General features: G+C 37.3%; 1 protein-coding gene across 1 annotated transcript in view; it reads right to left on the minus strand.

Moving 5' to 3' along the window:
* Nucleotides 1-21,994, minus strand: part of srrm3 (serine/arginine repetitive matrix 3) — a 117,254-nt gene that overhangs the window by 57,244 nt on the left and 38,016 nt on the right. The window lies entirely within an intron of this gene.

A 21,994-nucleotide genomic window follows, 5' to 3' on the forward strand; every position in this document is an offset into this window, starting at 1 on the left:
TTGACTAGTTAATGGGGATATATGTTAATGTTTTAACGTGCTGTGCCATGCTAAACCAGGCATGGATGTGTGCGTAGCGATGCTGCTCTCGGCTGATGGAACAGTTGGCGCCACAGCAAGAAGCATCATCTCCTAATCTGTAATACAGTAAATCAGCACCTGATATTCCATGACGGCAGTCTGTGATACACATACGACTGTCTGCAAGATATGGCATTTATCACACTTTGAAACTACTTTCAGGTAAACCTAAATGAACAGGGACCTTACAAAGGTCCTTTACTGACACTAATATGATCAGTGCAGTTCTTTGGGTAATGAACTGATATAAGATCCTTCTACCTGAACATAGTAGGACAATAGCCATGTTTCCATTACAAATGTGAGCAAAACTATGTTGATATTCTTATAAACTCGGAAATGCAAAGTCCTGCAATTGAGGTATTTAGGTGAAATAGCAAATACAATCAAAATTGCCTGAATATTTTTGTTCAAGCGATAAATCTGAAAATTGTCATAATCCTGGCGCCGGTGGCTGGCTTGATTGCTCATTCCATTCACCTGTTTATCTCTGCCCTGTTTCTCATTACCACTTATCTTATCTACCTGTTTCCAGCTCCTATATATAGTGTTTGTTTTCAGCCACCAGTCCCAGATTATTCAAGGTGCTGTGAGAGTAACTCTAGCCCTAAAATAAGTAAGTCTGTCTGTTAACCTGATTCTGAGCCGTTTTGGATTTTGGAGTTTCTGCTTTGCCCCTGTCTGCTCCGTTTGCTGTGTTTTCCTGGATCCTGCTGGTAACCGAACCAGGACTGTTTCTGACCTCGGCTTGGATTCTCCTTAAGGACACTGTTGCTCCCTCGGCGTCAGCTCACATCAGCTCATCATCTTTTGGTGCTCTGGAAGCGGCTACGGCTGCTAACCATCTCACTTTCTTCTGTGATCGGACTGGACTTTTAACCAGGTCAGTGACTTTGCTCCTTGTTATTAGTCCTTCTCAGTCACTGACCTGTGTTTTCTACCACTGCAGTGAATGCAGTTATCTGCCCCGCTGACGATCAGCTGCTCGCCGAGTATTTGGTTCTAAAATAAAGCTGAACTGTCTGATCATTGGGTCCAAGTTTCTACGGTCATTACAAAAATGCCGTGTTTCAGCTACATATCCTCTTCCAGCTACTTCTGCTCTTCATCTTTGTAAAATGCAAATGGTTCCAGCTGAACTTCACATCACTCGCATGATGCAAAAAAACGTTTCCATTGCTGTTTTGCGAAATATTACAATTTCAATACAACTGGAAAACAACCCTACTAAATCGTAAAAATGCTTTTGTAATCACAATTTGAGGGACAATGGCTAATGATGATTTTCACGTCTCCCACAAAAAACAAACAATTAACAAATTAAACAAAACACATACAATGCATAGAAAATGGAGGGCGTGGTAATACATGCACTTCATGTAATCGCAAGGCAGGGCTGCTGAATGCACTAATTCTGGTTCACAAACTTTTTTTTTAAAAGGTTTTAGTAACCCTGAATCTCTAATCCTCCTTCCAACTTTAACAGCAGTTAAACAATGAAAAGTCAACAGCAGTAAATCAAATATGCAAAGAATTAAGCTACAATCTACTTAAAATTAGCAAAAACTACAACCATTAAAGTGCAATTATATTATGTTTAGCCGTTTATTTTGCTGTGTGACATTCAAGATTTCAGCATTGCAATTGATATATAGATTTAAAAAAATCTAAAACTGATTTATTTACCCATTTTCTTCAACTACAATGACAGTTCATCACCCCGGGGGTCAATCCCGCACTTTTGGAAACCACAGCACTAATAAATTGGCCGACATATATGCACATATTGGCCATAGACAATACAAAAAAAAAACGCTAACATTTGCCAAAAATATAGACACACAGATGTATCTGTATATCTCTAAAAGGCGGTGGTTATAAATGTTTTCTGAGGTTTTTAAACAGGAATAGCAATACGTCAAACATTCACTAACATTGTCGCATACAGATGTAATCAGCCTATATCATCCAACAAAAATTATTACAAAAAACATTAACCAAAAAAATTTATGAAATATTTGTATTAACGTTTTGTTTATTAATTTCACAACAAACATAATATTATGATGCTATGGTTTCCATTAAGGAAAACCATACTGGTTCTACCCTGTAGTAGAAAGTGTTATGACGTCAGAGAAAACCTAAAGCATGTCTGTTCAAGTCTGGATGGATCTCTCAGAAACGGGGAGAGAAAAGTCACAAATTTTTTTACTTTTTTCACTGGATGTCATGTCTTGGCCGACTGAAAAAGCTGAAGGTAACACTCCCAACAGATTTCGCCATATGGGCCCATCCAAGTGTTAAAGTCAGGTTCTGCTGTGATGAGCTACAATAAAATGAAGATATCATTTGAAAATTGGAGGGGCCTTCTGTGCATCAACAGATGTGGGCTCTGCAATGGTGTGTCTAAGCTTGCAGCCTCATTACACGTACCATGTTAGTCTGTCTTTGTGAAAAACAGGAGGAGAAACAGAAAAAAAGACAATAAATTGTATCAGGAAAGCTGTGAAGCCACTCGGCTGATCATGTTTAGGATCTCTACAGGAGATGAAGGTCTCTGTTCCACCGCTATTATAACATCATCTGCTACATGAGACAATCACTGGACCTAATCAGCCATTTTGAAATGTGAAGTTCTAAACTAGAGGTTCCTAAAGTGGAGTCTGGACTAGAGACTGACATTTTTTCGGGAATCCCATGGGTCACGGGATTCCCGTGGGATTGCCGTGGGATGGGAGTCAGTATTAGTAACGATCACAGGATTGGGACGGTACAGGATTAAACATTAACGGGAGCAGACGGGAGCGGGAGCAAACCAATTGTAACTTCCGCTCTGAGTTTTTCACCCGCGCTCAAAAACAACAAGAATGGGAGTGGTGCAGGAGCGGGAGTCATTCTGAATGGGAGCGGGATGGGAGTGGGAGTAATTTCACCAGGAGTGGGACGGGACAGGATTTAGATTTCTACTCTGGCCCGGGATCGGGACGGGACACCATTTTTTTCTGTGGGAGTGGGACGGGACAGGAGTGAAAATCCACTCCCGTGTCAGTCTCTAGTCTGTCTCCCTGGAAGGGTCACAAGATATAAAGTGGGGTTCACCAGATGGTTTTCACAATCATGATGTGATCCCTGAGGTATTTGGAGGCTTGAAATACATCAGGTAATAGGTAAATTGTGACAAAATAAGTAAAAGTAATATTTATTTATTTATCTCATACATTATTTATATATTATACATTATAAAATGCACATTTAAATAATTAAATATCCTTATAGATAATCAAAATGACATTAAAAATTAATTCATTAGATTTCATTTAATTAATTCCTTTATTTAAAAAATTATATAATTTTTTCACTTTATATGTATAAATAGAGGGCTGCTTAGAAAATGAAACTTTGAAAAACTTCTTATTCAAAAAAATTTGAGAAACTGCTGTTATCTCAGATTTCTTTTTCACAAAAAAATTCGATTATTTTTCACATTTAACTTTCAATTTTTTTTGTATTTAAAAAAAATATTTTTTGCAGAGTTGACTTGGGCTGCTCAGTGGGGCAGTGGGTAGCATTGCTGCTTTGCAGTAAGAAGGCTTTTAGTTCGATTCCCGGCCCGGGGTCTTTCTGCATGGAGTTTGCATGTTCTCCCAGAGCATGTGTGGGTTCTCTCTGGGTACTCTGGCTTCCTCCCACAGTCCAAAAACCTGACTGTTCGGTTAATTGGCTTCTCTAAATTCTCCTTGAGTGTGGTGTGTGTGTGAAACGTTGTTTGTCCTGTTTGTCTCTGCTTGTCCTGTGATGGACTGGCGACCTGTCCAGGGTGTACCCCGCCTCTCGCCTGTAGACTGCTGGAGGTAGTCACTAGCACCTCGACAGAAAATGGATGGATGTATAAATAGATATACAGATAAATAACATATGTTTTTATTTAAAAAATACATAATTAAAGAAATTTACTACAGACATTCATATATATATATACAGTGTATTCTCATTATGAGTTTGTATGAAATCGTACGAAAAGTTATGCACCGTAATTTCGTACGTTTTGGACGTTTTTTTCGTCATATGCGCATGCGCATCTTACGCACCACTCAAGAAAATAGAATTTAACATAGAATTAACCCTAACCCTGACCCTAACCCTAAGATATAAAACAGCAAGCAACGTAGTTAGAGACTTGAAGAAGTGATTATTGCACTGTTTTTTCCAGTTTTACGTTCGTCCACGGATCTGCTTTTTTTTTTCTGTCTGCCAGCGCATGATGTGGTTTTTTAACGTCCAAAACGTATGAAATAGTGTGCATAACTTTTCGTACGATTTCATACGAACTGATAATGAGAATATGTTGATATATATATATGTGTGTGTGTGTGTCTAATATTACATTTTTTTTATCAAATATTACATTTAAAATAATTCAACAAATAATTAAATGTAATTTAAAAATATAATTTTTTCAAATATAGGTATTTCCCTCCAGCTGCGTCTGTTTTTGAGCAGCATCCAACCTTAAATGACAGAAACAGAGCTTGTAAATAAAACCGTGCCAGGTGTCGGTCTTTGCTGAATGTTAAAGGCTTACAGTAATTCCTACTTGAGCATCAAGATCTTTCAATTACATGGTGGCTGGCAGCCCACACAGGGCTGACTGATCTTATACACGCCGTAGATGGATCATACAATTAAAGCGCAATTAATAATGATAATTGGTCCGACGCTAAAGAGAAAATATCTTAAACACATTAGAAAGTTAATGTTGCATGAAGTTAAGATGACATAAGAGAGGAAATTACCCATATCTCTACCATGATGCTCTGTTTTTTTTTTTTTACTTTAACGGGAGGTTATCGTCAGAGATCTTTAACAACAATTACTAAAGCTTATGTCATGGCCTGCGGCCGAAGACAAACACCTGAGTACCTTTAATAGAGGCGATGTTTATTTATATGTTCCAAACAAATGGCCATCTGGTCCTTCTCACAATGGAGAAATTAACTCTCTGCATTTAACCCATCCCCTTTGGGGAGCAGTAGGCTGCCACTGTGCAGCGCCCGGGGAACAAATGGATTAAAAAATAAAAGTAAAATAAATCCTATTTAGAAACAGATCAGAAGGAAAGTCTTTTATTAAAAAAATGGAGCCTAGGCGGAAATTCAACTGAAGAAACTCATTGCTCCTACATCCACCTCCATCCCCTCCTCCACCATCGGAGAGGAAGAAAAAATAGTGAAGTGAAAATAGTGCACATCTCATTATTTCATCATAGTTACTCTAAGAACCAAACCTGTAAAAATGATATCTAATAATGATCAAAGGACCTCTGGAAGCCTATAAAGTGAATCAAATCGGTGCATGATGTGCAGGAAGTATCTTTCCTCCATTTATGGACTTGTGTTAATGTAACAAATAAAGCAATTCCAGTCCTGCTACTTTCTGGTTAACATCTGGAAATGATGATATTGGTTAAAAAGGCTCAGTTTGGCTCTGAAGGTTTATTCTTATCCCTCGTTTCATTTTATGTCGAAGGCTCTGTTTTTAGATTGGTGTTCATGTTAGAAAAGCTGCTACCCCTCCTATCTAAACAATATTAGAAAGGAAAGAGTAAAAAACATTAACTAATTGAAGCTTATTGATGCTTTACAGCTGTTAAGAGGCAGCCGGGTTTATTCCTATTGGTAACTTCAGCCTAAGTTCTATCCACTGAGGTTTGGCTAAATAATCAAATATATCTGTAATAAAAACAAAACATGGAGGCAATACCAGGTAAGATGAAAGGTCTGTAATTTATATTTTAGCTTTTTCTTTGAGTTGTAACAATAGACTTCAGTAGTAGGGCTGGCTAAAAAAATCGATTTAATCGATTTTGAATCGATTCCTTTACATTTTTGCAAAATCGATGTTTAGGGAATGAGATCGATTAGCTTTATAGTGACACGCGTGACGTTCACATTCAAATGAGCAGGAAAGATGCACTAAAGATGACATCAAGCCAGACAGCTGTAAATATAGCCAATAGGTTGATTGAAGACATTAACAAATGGGGGCTGACCAGCAAACACCCTGTAGTTGTTACAGATAATGCTGCACATACGGTTTGTGCAGTGAAGATAATGCAGCTCATGCATGTCTGCTGTGTCCCTGTTGTGTCACGTCTGCTTGCTCAAGTGAGGCTTCACTTTTTCACTTTTCACAAACAACTTTGCACTTTTGAGACAGTTATGTTCACATCTCAAGTTTAAACTGTCCAATTTACAATTTTGTGTTTAATATGACAGGAAAAAATAAAATACATGAGTATTTTGAAATACGGTTGAACCACTTTCAATACTGTAAAAACAGATCGAATCGCAATTAATCGATTTAGAACTGTATGAATAAAAATTGAATCGATTCAGGACTTTGGCAAAAATACCCAGCCCTATTCAGTAGTGATGTCAAATGTCCCTTTTCTGAGCTTTTGGACTGAATCCATCAAAGCTTCTCTTTACATTCTGTATCTGAGCATACAATCGTGTTTAATAATGTACAGCAGGCCTCTTAAAACAAATAACGCATGCATAACCATCTGCACAGTGATTACAGTCCTGATGGACCCACATTATGTAAACACAGTTTACACAGCGCTTTACTGTAATTATAGGAGAATAAAGATGGCAGACAGATAGTAATGGATATTCTCCACAATTAAGGTCTGTGGCAACTCAGCAGATTTGGGAGTGTCATTCATGATGCTCCCCTAATGTCGATGAGAAGTTAAACTCATCTGCAGCTGCATCACTGCTGCAACAAGTCAACATCACTGCAGGATAATTTGGCGTTTTTAATTTCAGATCTACTAAAGCAACATGTGGTGAAAAAGGAAATCTCCCCTTATCACCCCGTCTTTTGTAGGTTGCTCTGTGTCCTGATCAATGAGTGACGACTGGGCCTCGTCCAGCGATGGCTGTGATTACAGAGTGGCAGTACTGGGGTCCTGACCTTAATGGAGACTTTCACAGCAAACCTGCAGGATCCCTCTTGATGAGTGCTTCTTCACGAATCTACCTGTGTGCCCATGTTCCAACTCCTGCCAAGTAAATCCTCCTATCTCCCACTGTCCTTCCCATCGTTCTTCTCTCTAAAATAATCTCCCCCCGTTGCTGGAAACGTGTGTTTCGTTGTCAGGCTTTAGGCACCTGCAGAATGTGGTTAGCTCTCACAAGGTCACCGGTCTTTATTCCAGGCACGTCAGATGGCTGTCGGCTGCCAGGAAACAAACAGCCTCAACTGCTGTTTCTTTTTTTTTTTTCTCCCTACTTTTTTTCTGCTAGTTAAATGCACGGTGCATACGAAATGAGCAGCAGTTCTGCACGAGGCAAATCAATATGACAGATGTGCACTGTGACCTTTGAAGATGTAAGAATCTAAAGTTTAAATAGGCGATGACTGCTGCATAACAAATTTAGCATTTTTGCTCATAAACAAGAAGCTTTGCGGATGTAATTATTTTATGAGCGGGAGCAGCTCCACATTTCATCATTTACCTGACTCTAATGAAAAACATGTTAGAATGAGATCTAATCGTGGTTCAAACAGGCTCTGGAAGCCGGAAGCATGGCAGGGAATTGGAGCAGAACTCCACTGATAGCATTTAGTAAAGCAGATGCCTCTTCCAAGCAAAAGCCCTTCAGGCAATGCCGGGAATCAAGGTAACCAAACAAATACAGCTTGAATCAACATATTCTAAATTAATTAGTGGAATCAAGGAAATACAAAATGATTTGAGGTAGAATATCCATCCATTTTCTCCAGCTTAGTCCTTGTCAGGGTCACGGTGAGGCCGGTGCCTATCTCCGGCAGTCTATGGGCGAGAGGCTGGGTACACCCCGGACAGATTGCCAGTCTGTCTCAGGGCAAAACAAAGACACATAACCAGGCCAATTAACCTAACATTCATGTTTTTGGACTGTGGGAGAAAGCCGGAGTACCCGGAGAGAACCCACACATGCTCATTGAGAACATGCAAACTCCATGCAAAAAGACCCCAGACCAGGAATTGAACCCACAACCTTCTTTCTGCAAGGCAACAATGCTACCCACCACACCAGCATGCAGAACAGAAGAGAACAGTGGCAGGAAATGTTTGATTATTTTTATGGGGGGGGAAAAACAAGTTGGTAGCCTTAAATATTTGAAAAAATGTTTGTACCATTTGTTATAGTTTCAATGCGTTAAAATCAAAACCTTCTACTGACATGTTAAGGAACATCACAGAATAGAACAAAACAGAAAAAAAAAGTGACAGAAATAGTTTTAAAGATATTTTCTGTCTAAAGGATGTGTGATGTTCAAGTCCTTCCACTGCATTCAAGCTTGTTGATGGAGCTTCATTGATGTTCATTTGGCAGATTATGGAGTGAATTTTATTCCATTATTCCAAAAATGCTTTTTATAAATGTGTATTTAAAAACAAGAAAAAAAACTTTTTATAAATTGAAATTTGAAAAGAAATGAAACTTTGAAAAACATCTTATTAAAAAAATGTTGAAATGTTTTGCTGTTTTCTCAGATTTAATTTTTCACAATTCTTTTTATTATTTTTTTAATAAATTTTTCCCAATTTGATGTTTTTTAAAAAAATGTATTGCATATTTCATATTTTTCAAATTACTCTTTTACAGAAGAAGTTTTTTTTACAAACTGCTTTCTTTACAATTTGTGTTTTAAAGATAACATTCTCTTGAATTCTGAGTGTGGGCTTTCATTTAATTTAAGGAGCAAACATGCATTCCTATTGGTCAATGTGCAAACCTAGTGAGACTGTTTGCGTTGCTCGAAATGCAGAGAATATCAAGTGTAAAAAGATGATTTGAAAAGAATGCAATTCATAAAACTCAACATAAAAAAGAGAAATTTGAAAATACAAAATCTGAAAAAAAAAACCATAAAAAAAAAAAATATTTTTTTTACATAAATTGATCAAATAAAATCTAAGAAAACAGCAACGTTATCTTAATATTTTTTTGTTAAGAAGTCATTTAGAGTTTAATTTCTGGATCTGAAAATTAGCTTTACAAAACCTGTTCTTTGCTTTGAACAACAATAGCTTTATAACTTTAAAGTTTTTTGCAGCTTTTGAACTGATTTTTCTTTTTATGATTACCTTCTGTTTAGTTCCCTTCATCTACAAATCAGTCTCTAATGAAGAAACAAAATCCCACCTCCTGATGCTACCTCCACCATGCTAAAGATAAGTAATCATTATTAGAGTAATGTGCATTTTTCCACACATTTACTATCCATTAGCCTTTTTTGGCCGGGTCAGTTTGTGGATGCTCATGTGTTGGAGGCTCTTTTCATTTTTCAAGCATGTTATAAACAGTCACACTGAAAAAAATCGAAATCTAGATCAGTCATATTTTCTTAAAATAAGTGCATTTTTTCTTGAATTGAGCAGGTAAGAGACACTTTGCCAATGGAACAAGACAACTTACATTTAAAATAGGAAAAAACAATTGCTTATTGTCTTATTTTCAGTGCGTAATGAGTAAAAATACTCCTTCCATTGGCAGAGTATCTTGTTTACGTGCTCAAATTAAGGCTAAATACACTTAATCTAAGAAATGTTGACTTATTTCTAGATCGTTTTTGCAGTGCAGATGTGAAAACCTTGGAATAAGGCTTCTTAACCTAACCCTGCTTTAAACTACATGTCAGCTTTCTACCTGACTCCTCTACTGAAGTTTTTGATATATATTTTTTAATTAATGGCAGAAACACTTAAAAATAAGGAGAGACTGATTGAATACGTGTCCAACCTGAGATATATTCTTCACAATCATTTTGATTGTCTTGTAGCATATCTTTAGTCTAACACAGAAACTCCAGTGAGCTGCGTTGTGCAGTTTCTCCTGGGAGAGATGATTAGCATCAGAGTGCTCCTGACATGATTAGTGGGGTCAGTGGCAGGGGATAGATGGGCTCATCTCTGTGTGCCTGACTCACTCTGGCTGTCAAAACAAGGCACAAAGAAACACAACTTTGCCTCTGCACTAAACGGAGGCTATTTCAACAGGAAAATGTTTCCAAATTATCCGCAATTAGCTCTCTAACCTTCTCTGCATAATGAATGTAAGATGATTAATTTCAGCGCCAGGTAATTTAGTCTTCCAGTGAAAATCTAGTGGAAAATAAAAATGTTGAACACTTTCAAATGAATGGTTTTAGTTATTGGAAAGTATTACCGTATTATTATTATCAGACATGACTCATCTTATAACAGAAAATAACGGACATTTTTTGGACATAAAGCATAATAACTTTTTTTTTTTTACTTAGAAATAGACGTGTAACTAAAATGCTGTCTAGGGGGCAAATTATGTATTTTCTATTAGATTGTTCATTTTTTCTGCAGCCTCCAAGTAACAAGTAACATAAAGTAGGTCATAGCTTATAAAGAAAATCTTTCAAATGTAGAATTCTCTTTTTGCCTGATAAAAAATACAACGATTGAATGAAATATTGAAACTATTTGTTAAATAGCTAAAATAAAATATAAATACTGGGCAAAAGCAGATGACTTTTGGTCCCTCCATCAGACATAAAAAAAAAATCATATGTATAAACTATATTGGCAAAAATATATGCTCATCCATCTAAATAATTGAAATACAGCATTCCAAATACTTCACTGGCCACTAGGCATACGCTGTGCGACTACTTTCTGTTCCAAAGCGACTTTGCTCCAGTGCAAAAAGCAAAGTCAATGAAGACATGCATGTGAGAGTTCGGTGTGGATGAGCCTGACTGGTGTGTAAAGTCCTGACCTTAACCTGAAAGAAAACAATTGGGATGAATCAGAGCAGAGATCGAGAGCCATCAGCATTTGATCTTCTTTTCAGGAAGTTTGCTCCTAAACCTAAAATAATATGAAAGTAATGGTTGGTGAGGGAATACATTTTGCAATACAATGCCTGTATTGGAAATTACAGACCTATATGAAGCTAAGAGATGAACAACCTTCAAACAACTACAGAAATAATTTCAATAAGGGATGAGAATAAATGCTATCAATAAAAATAAGTTATCACTTTCATTAAAAGACAAGCACACCTCATTTATTGTTGACACAGTTGATGAATCTCAATAACGTAACCCTGTGAAGCTTCTAAAGTTAAGCTTTTCCTGTAATCTTAGTGCTTTTTTTCATTTAGCTGCTAACTTCTTTTTTTTTTTTATCTAACTCCAGTTTTGTGGGTCTGTTTTAAGTCACAGAGTCGCACAGATTTCTGTGTCTCAGAAGGGAAATGATTGAAGAAAACTTGAGTTTCTCTTTTATGGAGGAACTATAATCTTCTTCACCTTGGGCTAAGAGGTAGTTTATCCTCGTTCTGTCATGAGATCGGGTCTATCAGTTGGTTTCCTCAGTGGTTCTGATCAGCTGATAATAAACAGTGGATGATGGATGTGAAAACCATCAAACTGGTTTGCAAACGCTGAATCGTACCATTTTTAGCTTCATTCATTTTTATTGAAATTGCTGCATTATCATAACAACTTGCAGCCTGTTTCCTTTCAGAACCTTTAGTTTGCCTCCTTAAAATGTCTTCACATTATATGCTTTTAATTCTGCAACATTCTGAGAACATTTCAGAGCACTTTACTTAGATATCTGTTGTAGAGACCTGCACGGGTCGAGTTTTACCAATCCGCACCCGCCCGAACCCATTAGGATGACTACCGAACCCGACCCGTCACCCGCGGATATCTTCAATTCAAATCCGAACCCGACCCGACCCGTTGATATTTAACCCGCAACCCGACCCGTTAACACATCAACTAATAGGCTATAGTATAGTATGCACCCAATGGCTAGTTTACCCTTAATTTGTTCCATTTTCCTTCTGCACATCAGAACAGCGCCATTAACACTGCAGCAGATGTGGCCTTTTTGGAGGGAAGCCCCCACATTGCCGGCAGGGCTTTAAGCTACAACAAGGGTCACCCCAATGCCTGATTAATATAACATTTCTGATGTCCATAACAACACACACGCATAAAAAAAATCACCAACTACCCGCCCGCACTAAAAAAATATCCGTCTGACCCCCAACCCGTTTATTTTTATTTATGTATTTTTCACCCGCAAAAGAGCATTTTTGCGGGTGACCCGTCGGGGACCCGTTGCAGGACTCTAATATGTTGTCATTTCCTTCCTTCTGTTTACCATGTTGTTGTTTTTTCAGGCTAGAAACACTTTCTCTGCACTGGCACTGTGTTTGGGATCATTGTCATACACTAGGAAAAAAAAATCCTTTGCAAATTAGACCGGTTTTTAGATACAGTAGCTTTGCATGATGGATCAGGAATTTGCTGTACTTCCCATGATCCTATTAATTTGGCAGTCCCAGCTAAACAAGCTGGAAAGCAGCACTGAAGCTCAACCCAGACAGCAACAGGGCTGAAAGATGGCTGTAGACACTCACCGCTGTTTCCTTGTCTTGTGCACTTGATGCAATCTAGCAAATGTTACATTTATCTTCCTGGAACGAAGACGGACAGTGAAGGAAAAACTTTAGACAAGTCGTCTATAAAACAAACAGCTGTGGAAGCCCACATTCAGTCAGAGGTTTAATCATTTAGAACAATCTGTCAGCTAATATCTTGGACTGCGATATAAATGCATATGTCAAATCTTTATATGTAGATTCAACCGCATCTAGGATTTACACCAGACAATATCTCTCTACAGGGAGAAACGTTAACCATAACAGCATGGCCGACTTAAACTGGAATAATGGACAAAGTCTATAACAGGAGATAAAACTTCACTTGCATTTCCTCTTTAATAAGCTGGTTTGGCCTTTAAAAATATTCTTTAATATTAGTATAATATTCTTGAAGCCAGCTAAACATTTTCTATATGCAACATTGATATGAAATGAAGGGGCTCATTGGAACAACAACAATAAAACTTTGAATTTGAGAGGTGCTGGCAAAGTGTAGACATACATTTTATAACAATCTGCTGCACAGCATAAAAAATCTACCCATAGGTGAGCAGTATAACAGAGTTTCAACTATTTTCCAGAGGAGTGGGAAAAAATGAAAAAATGCTCTACATACAGCTGGACAATAGATTCAGTGAAAAGAGTTGGAACTGTAACCCTAATGAATATTGATTATGAATATACGTGCTCCTTATGAGAGAATTAAAGATTTCTGAATTTTATGCATTCAGTAATCCATTGGTGTTTATAGATTAAACCAGGCGTAAGCAATTAAAGATCAGTGGGGTCCGAATAAAGAAAATCAACAACCAGTAAAGGTCCGGGGACATTTTTATTATAATCAGTAACCTTAAAAAGCATTTAACACTGAAATAAAAAGCAGGTGTTTATGCATCCATGTTATATATATCATTTTCAAATGAAAATATAAAAAATATAATGTTTTTCCATTGTAAAATCTAAATTGGGTTTGAAGTAGAGAACAACAATCTTTCAGTTTGGTATATAGACAATTAATTTTCTTTAATTTTTTATTGTTTAATGAGAGCAGTGGGCTTTATGCTGCCCTGCAAGGCTTCAAACCTGGGTTTGAATGGAGACAAAGCCATTCTAAAGCACATAATGGTGCTCATTTTAATATTTATTTGTGATTATGTTCATGGTGGAGAATGCTGCTTGACAGCAGCAGGTGAATAATGGAGCCTAGGCGGAATCCACCTGAGAGACAGGCAATCAGCTTTGAACCACACCTCAACAAAAGCCAATCAGCATCCAAAGTTCATCTTAAAAGGCCTCCGATATGCACTTGTCTGCTCCTGTGCGCAGCCCTATTCTTTGCTCCTGTTCATGTATATCTATCAAAATTCAGTGCTATGTTTCCTGCTGAGGTCTGAGCACCAAAGACAAAGTAATTGTATCAATAAATTTCTCCTACTTGTCTTTTCTCTTTGTGAGTTTTTCAGATTAAAATAACTCAAAAGGTGCAGGGTCATCTTTGATCAAACCATTTCATCTTTCTTTCTCTAGTTCACGGCAGTTCTTCCAGAAGTCCACACTTTATTTTTCTCATCATCTTCTCCTTCTTTCCCATCGCCCGGCTTGCCACAGCTTTGCCTACTGTGTCTAAAAGTAGCAGCAGCAGCAACCCAGACTGACAGCAGCTCATTGGCTAATTTGTATCACCTGTAGCCTGGTGCCGGACACTGTGGAGGGCTTTACCGTATTAACAGGAGAAGAAGCGCAAGTGACATTTAGACACTGTTGTTGTTTTAAATCAGGTTAGGTCCAGATCAGGACTGCAGTCCGCTGATCCGTGACCTCTGGATTAAACTCCCATCATTGTTTAGTTTTTTTCATTGTTTTGCTTAGATTTGAAAAAAGCTTTCTGAAGATCAATCACTTAAAAATATGTATACATAATTACATATATATATATATATATATATATATATATATATATATATATATATATATATATATATATATATATATATATATATTTATTTATATATATAAGAATACCTATGATCAAAGTAAAACAGCAGGTCTTGCTGCAACATCTGAGAAGGTTTCATCACATGCAGCTTCAAAGGAAAATCCCATTTAAAGTTAACAGAACCAGTGAGCCTGGTGTATGAGATGCTTTAAAAGTGTGCAGGTTCAAAGAGCTAGTTGTTGGTGTGAGTTTTACATCCGAGCTTCATTCCTGCCGAATTGTGACATCAAATAAAACCTTATTTTTTCTGCCACCAAAAAAAAAAAAACTGTCACAAAAAATTTGTATTTAACTGAATCAAGTTTCTTCTCCATTTAAAAGCATTCCACAATCACAATTTTGCAATATGGAGATTTGTAGATTTGAGGAAAAAAAAATAAAATTTAAATGTGTTAATTTCAAAAACCTTTTTAGATACAGCTACAAAGAACCCTCACAATATCCTGCAGGACAACAATCCTTTCCTGTTTGTGTGCTTTGAAAACATCTGAAGACAAGGTATTGAGATGGATGAAATCTCCCTCTTATCCACCTCCCTGCTGTTTGCTGAGCATTCAGCCAGTCAAAATGGGAGCTGGCTGAATCCAGTCAATGCCTGCAGCAATCTGAAGCCAATCTTCAGACTGCTGCAGCTCTGAAATGAGGCTGTCCTCTTTTCTACCCGCCCAGACCATTGCTACTTAATTGACATAGCACTCAGGGGGGGAGAGAGCGATCAGCCTCCTGATACGAAGTGAGGGCTGTCAGTTAGCAGCAAACTCTCAATCTCTGACACACAAGACTGCGAGGACATTCCTCTGAGACACCTGCAACAAAAGAACCATCAATTCTGCTCAGCACAGCACCCACTGTCACCCTACATAACATCCACCTTCCCCTAATTATGGCAAAACAACAGCAAACTCTCTCAAACTTTCCAACGCTGTCTGTTTCCTCAAGGGAAAAAACAAACTGCCAAGAACTGTTTTGCTGAGTGCAGCCAAAGGTTTGATGCTAAATATGTGAGCAATCTTCACCTAACCAGAACTGTCATCCCCAGCGGACAGCAGCCCTGGAAACAGCTATATGTGCAACAGTGTTTACCCTTTAAGCCATCATTTTGTTTCTAAGGCAAAATTCCCTATTTTTTTTTGTTTGACCTTATCTTTGTCGACTGGTTGTACCAGTCAGATAGATATAAGTTGGAGTTTGACAGACTCTGCTTATGGGTTTTACTTTTCTTTCCAGTAAGAGCTTTATTTCCATGATAAACCAGTCAGAAAACCGAAAAAAATTCAAGTTAAAGCTTGAAAGGATGATGCTTTTTCCAGAAATTATGGTAAGAAACTTTTTTTTAAACGGCCCAAGTACAAGACTATCCAGCCTGCTTTCCAGTCCTCAGGGGAAAGGCCAATCAAATCTGCATAGCTCTGTTTACGGTATGTCAGCATCATGTAAAGACACTAGCCGTGTTTATGTTCAACTGAAATTCAAATATTAAGCAAACTTTTAAAAGTCAGAAATAAAGGAAATGCGAATTTGCAGTGTTTCCATTTGATTTGAAGCGAATCAAGAACAGCAAAGCATAATGCCGTCCTGCATCATCGTCCATATGACGTTGTCACCCATGGCTGTAGTAAACAGGAAGTAGATGCTGCATATTCTATCAATGCAGACTCTGTTTTTTCTAAATTGAATACAACTCAAAGTGACACATGTAAGGAGTGATCCTGTCCTCGGCTGCTTCGACCATCTCCAGGCAGCGCCTTGAGGCAAGCTCCTCAGATAGGAGGTTCTTGCTCTGCTGTCCTTCTCATGTCTATCATAACACCGACTGGAGAACTGATCCTGCCCTGCAGCAGGCTTGGTTTCCAGCAGACGCTACCATGGAAACAGATCAAAAACAGATTGAGGTTTGTAATGTTAAAATTCACAAAGAAAGCCATATATGTCTAACAATTAGGTATTATTCTTGCTTTAGAGAACAGGAAAATCATTATTTTTCAGTTTAAACAACTAAAATGGCAAACGGTAAACAAAAAACATGCCTTCGAAAAGGAAAACCTGTATTTTACATCAATAAGCATGTTAGCTTTGTTCATAAAATCAATGGCAACCTTCAGTTCTTTTGTCTTTGGTTTATTTGTTTCGTGCTTTTTTCATGTTTTTATGAACCAGATGGTTCTAAACTACACGTAAGGTCTTTAAAACATGATTTAAGATTTACAACCGTGAAATAAAAACACTATTTTAAAATCAGACTTCAAAATCTGACCAACATAAAAGCAGAAATTTAAAAACTAGTTTAGTGGGGATATAAGCAAATAATCGATGTTAATCTATGGTTCCTTTTGCCCCATCTGATTTATTGAAAATATTAATTTAAAAGGGAATTCTCTTAGTTTTGTCATTTTTAAGTGGAGTCTATTTGAAAGAGAAGTAATGCCAAAGCAGAGGATGCTAGAGCAGAAACGGAAATAAACCCAGAGTCTAATCTGGGGTTATTTACAATCTTTAATGTGACAAAGATGCAGAATGCCCTTTAAGCGTTTTTGTCTGTAAATATAAACAATATATAAACCCTTTAAATTATTACCTAAATAGCACCCATTTGGCTCTGCTGCATGGTGTACAACCATCTTTTGCTGTGCACAGTGAATAAGGAAATGAGACCGGTAGACTAAGAAAAGCTTTTGTGAGTTAATGCACTTCATGGAGCCAAGTTTTAATATTCCTCTGAGAGCAACCAGACCTCTAATTTAAAAGCTCAGCTAACGGCACAGCATCTTCCAGCACTGATTGCTGGATTACACCAAAAACAGGGAGCTAAGTCGCAGTTACCGTCAACTTCATGGGAGTACATGGAAGTGTGTCAGAACGCCAAGTCTTTCAATGAAAGTTTTATATCTCTTTATTGTAAATTATAATATTTTATTAATGCATGTCATTATTCGGTAACCTATTAAGCCCCTGTTTTGTTATATCCTCTAAAAAAAGTTTAATAATGTGTGAGAAAACCCATTTTTGTTTAATCATTCAGTAGGTGATTGGCCGACATAATAAACATTTACCCTCTTTACAGCTGAAAACTTATCAATTAATCATTGATTAGTAAGACCAATCAAGTTTAGATTAATTCATTAATCAGTGACTTGCATCCATACTAGATAGTGATATATGTAGTCTGAATTATTTAAAACATAATCCATGAATTCTAACACATAAACCTACATAACCTACTGAATTTAAAGAGGCAGTTCTTGCTTTCCAAACGATATAACAAAATTCTCAGCTTGTTTCATGTGCCTACTGAATGTGTGTATCGTCGCTCCCTCTAATGCCCTGGAGAGGAGAGTAAATGAGTAGCTCTGTCATAGGCTGCCTAGAAAAGTGCTGAAAAGAGCAACAGAGAGAACTTCAGAAGTATTATAATCAGATTGTAGATATAAAGAAACTCAAATCTAACAAAAGCCCATTAATGTTCCTAACTGGCTGCAGAGACCCATCCTTTCAGGTTAGTAAAGCTGTAATTCTGTAATGTTCACCCACTGCTGGAGCGCCGCATATGACTGAAACTGGAGCGCAGCCAACAATGAATTTCAGTCCTTATTAAATCTGACATGCTGACTGAGAAGCGCCGTCCTTATTTATAGCTGCAGCATTGTGTGTCATGGTAATATGTAGAGCTAACTCCAGCACTAATTGGATAAAGTCTTAACTTTGACATGTTTATTCTTGAACATTTCTTATTTCTACTGTATTTAGGATAAAAGCCGGGGAAGTGTTACAGGGAGCGGAGCAACATTTAGGCAGGTTTGGACTTTAGGAGAAAATGTGTGAATCTGAACAGAAAAATAACTAAATATAGTCGCTGAAATCAGTCCTCTTTTTATAAATTGGAGCACTTAAGCATTGGAGACTTTAAACTCAAACAACAGCAAAAACATAGTTTATCAACAAAGAATCTGCACACTTTTACAAACAGAAACCTAACTGCATCGCAGACTTTAAAGCAGAAAAAAAAAAAACTGAGGTCCAAAATTTAACAAAAAAGAAAGGAAGGAACTACACTCTATGTCAGGGGTAACCAATTAAAAATTAAAAATCATCAACCAGTAAAGGTCCGGAGACATTTTTAAATATAATCTGTTACTTTGAACAGAATTAACACTGAAATAAAATTAGGTTTTTATGCATCCATGTTACACATAAAATATATTTAAAAAAATAGAAAATTTTTCCATTTTAAATTCTAAAGTGTTTTTTGAAGTAGAGAACAACAATCGATCAGTTTGGTATAAAGACAATTTCCTGATTCACATATTTTATAAAACATCTGAACTTACAGTTTGTTTGTTTTTTTTTTGTTTTTTCTGTCTTAATGAGAGCAGTGGGCTTTCTGCTGCCCTGCAAGGCTTTAAATTTGGGTTTGAATGGAGACAAAACCATTCTAAAGCACAAATCAAGGTGCTCATTTTGAGCCTGGATCCATATTTATTTTTGATTCTGTTCATGGTGGAGAATCCTGCTTCACAGCAGCAGGTTGAGCCAAACATACTATAAATGTTCAGGTTCATCTTTGAGCACCATTTCACTTTTCTTTCACCAGTTTACAGCAGTTCTTCCAGCAGTGCACACTTTCTCTGCTCTCTTTTTCATCTTCTCCTTCTTTCCCATCTTGCCACAGGTTTGCCTGCTGTGTGTAAAAGTAGCAGCAGCAGCAACCCAGACTGACAGCAGCTCATTGGATAATTTATGTCACATGTAGCCTGGTCCTGGAAGGCTTTACCATATTAACAGGAGAGGTAGCGCAAGTGAAGTTAGACTCTGTTGTCGGACAACATGCGGTAATTTATAAATGTTTTAAATCAGGTTGGGTCCTGATTAGCCAGCAGGTGGGTCTGGTGATCCAGACCCTGGTGCACTAGTCTGTGATCTCTGCTCTATCTGATTGCACGTCCCAATCTCTTCTTGGTAATAAATAAAAAACATCTGAAGACTATTTGCTAATCTTCCAGGGCTTAAAATGTTTTCAGAGCACTGGAGTCTGTTGATTACTGTTGTTTTCATGAGGCTTTGATTGAAAGTTTGTAAAACAAATTGGTAAAATGTAAAAACCAAAACAGATTAGAGGCAAAAAAGGCTTGAACAAAGTCAAAAGCACAGAACACATTGGAAAAGAAAAAAAAAATGTATGCATTCTGTAGCTATAACAACGGATCTGCAAATTCTAAATGTACTTTTACATCATCTTCTGTGAAAAATGGGCTTAATTAAAAAATCCAACTACATTTCTAAATTATAGCTTTTCTTGAATACATGGAGTGAACATTGCTCAACCACCACAGCTGGTCAGCTCGGTTGGTCAGTCCAATTTCAGGAACAGAATTAGCTGCTGGTTTATCTTTGTGCTCTGATTCACAACTCTGGCAGCTCAGGAACGGTGAGTCTGCATGCAAATAAAGAGGATAAAAGCGAGAACACAGAGGTTATGCCCAGACAGAATCAGCAGGATTGACGGCAAATATACAGTATATATCACTTAAAATAGGTTGAAAGGGAAGCATAGCATTTGCTGTGAGAAAAAAAATGAAAAGTAAAGATCAAAATGAAGAAGGAGAGGACAAAAAGGTGAATAAATAAAACAGAAGTGACTTTACTTTTTGCTAACATTCCTAAAAGGTGTTTCACAAAATGCATTTAAATTTGACCATGAAAGTGGAGTACAGGAGTGTCCTAACATGTTGCTAATCGATGAGCTCTAAGCTCAGAACAATCAACTCTCCAGGTACATTGGGGTAAGGATGCAACGCTTCAACACCTGGAATAACAGCAAACCACCGTTACAAAAGGAGGCTAATGCCCAAACAGCTGAAGCTGCATTTCCTTATAATTAGTGGAAAGTTATCTGTTCAGCAGAAAAGCCAAGCAGAGCGGTGAGCTGATGCAGAACAATTGGAGGAGATGCTGCAAACACACTCGTTAGAAAGCTGCTGTATAAAGTCTGGCCCAGAGGAATCATGTCAGGAAGCAGTTGGGACTAAACAGAAAACATACAGTAGAGGCATGTATTCACTGCATTTTACATTTATTTACACATTAAATGCTTGGAATAGATTTGTTTTGTTTTTTTGTGGATAGTTTCCTTGCCCTTTTTTAGATATTATTATTATTCATATGATCCACTTCCTTTTAATGACATGTATCTACTTTGGTGTATTTTATATATTTCCTTGTTTCTTGTTTTTTTCTGCATCAATATAGTTTGATTTTATTACGGATACCTACCTCATGTGCCACTTTCTCCCTTTTTCCTTCTCTCCTTTTCCATTCTAAATATTAGTGCAAGAAATAATCACCTTTTGTATTTTCTTATTGTTTTGTAAAATAAAACTATGGGAAAGAAGGAGAGCAGAGAAAGTCTGGACTGCTGAGTATGTTCGGCTCAACCTGCTGCTGTGAAGCAGGATTCTCCACCATGAACAGAATCAAAAATAAATATGGATCCAGGCTCAAAATAAGCGCCTGGATTTGTGCTTTACAATGGTTTTGTCTCCATTCAAACCCAGGTTTAAAGCCTTGCAGGGCAGCATAAAGCCATCTGCTCTCATTAAGCCAGAAAAAGAAAGAAAACAAACAAACTGTAAGTTCAGATGTTTTATTAAATATGTGAATCAGGAAATTGTCTATATACCAAACTGAACAATTGTTTTTCTCTACTTGAAAATCCCCTTTAAATTTTATAATGGAAAAATTCAACATGGATGCATAAAAACCTCATTTTATTTCAGTGTTAAATTCTGTTTCAAGTAACAGATTATAATTAAAAATGTCTCCGAACCTTTTCTGGTTGTTGATTTTCTGTATTTGGACCCCGCTGATTTTTAATTGGTTACTCCTGGTCTAGACTGTGCAATCACATTTACCAATCCTTTTTATCATTCTCATCACAATCATCGACAAACCTGAGAGAACAAACAGTGTTTATTGTGATGACTTGATTGCTAAAAATCATCATTTGGTCAGGAGTTTGTTTCAAGCATGTTTAAATAAGTAGAAACTACTCAGCAATCATTTTTGGTTAATTACCAGCAGTTTTCTGCGACTCTCAGTGAAATTTGTAAATCCTTGATTGAACGTTTCATTCAGACCAGCTTTGGAAAATCAGTGGTTTTCACAAATCTAAACTGTTTTCCATCATTACTCAGCCTGCTTATTAAAAAGGTGCCATGAATTGACAATTACATTTCTAGCAATGTGGAGGCCTGGGTGGTTGCCTTGGAGACAACGGCAGCGTACCATCTTAAAGTAATTTGGACAGTAGCACTTCACCAAATTGAGCCAACATGCAGAGGGAAAAAAAATACACAGGGCAAGATGTCAATCCATTAAGGAGCGTTTCACTCTGCGGGCGTTTTTCAAATCTGAGTGCAGCTGCAGCAGTGATTTA

The sequence above is a fragment of the Cyprinodon tularosa genome, unplaced genomic scaffold (genome assembly GCF_016077235.1).
Source record: "Cyprinodon tularosa strain WSP-4 unplaced genomic scaffold, ASM1607723v1 ctg251, whole genome shotgun sequence".
NCBI lineage: Eukaryota > Metazoa > Chordata > Actinopteri > Cyprinodontiformes > Cyprinodontidae > Cyprinodon > Cyprinodon tularosa.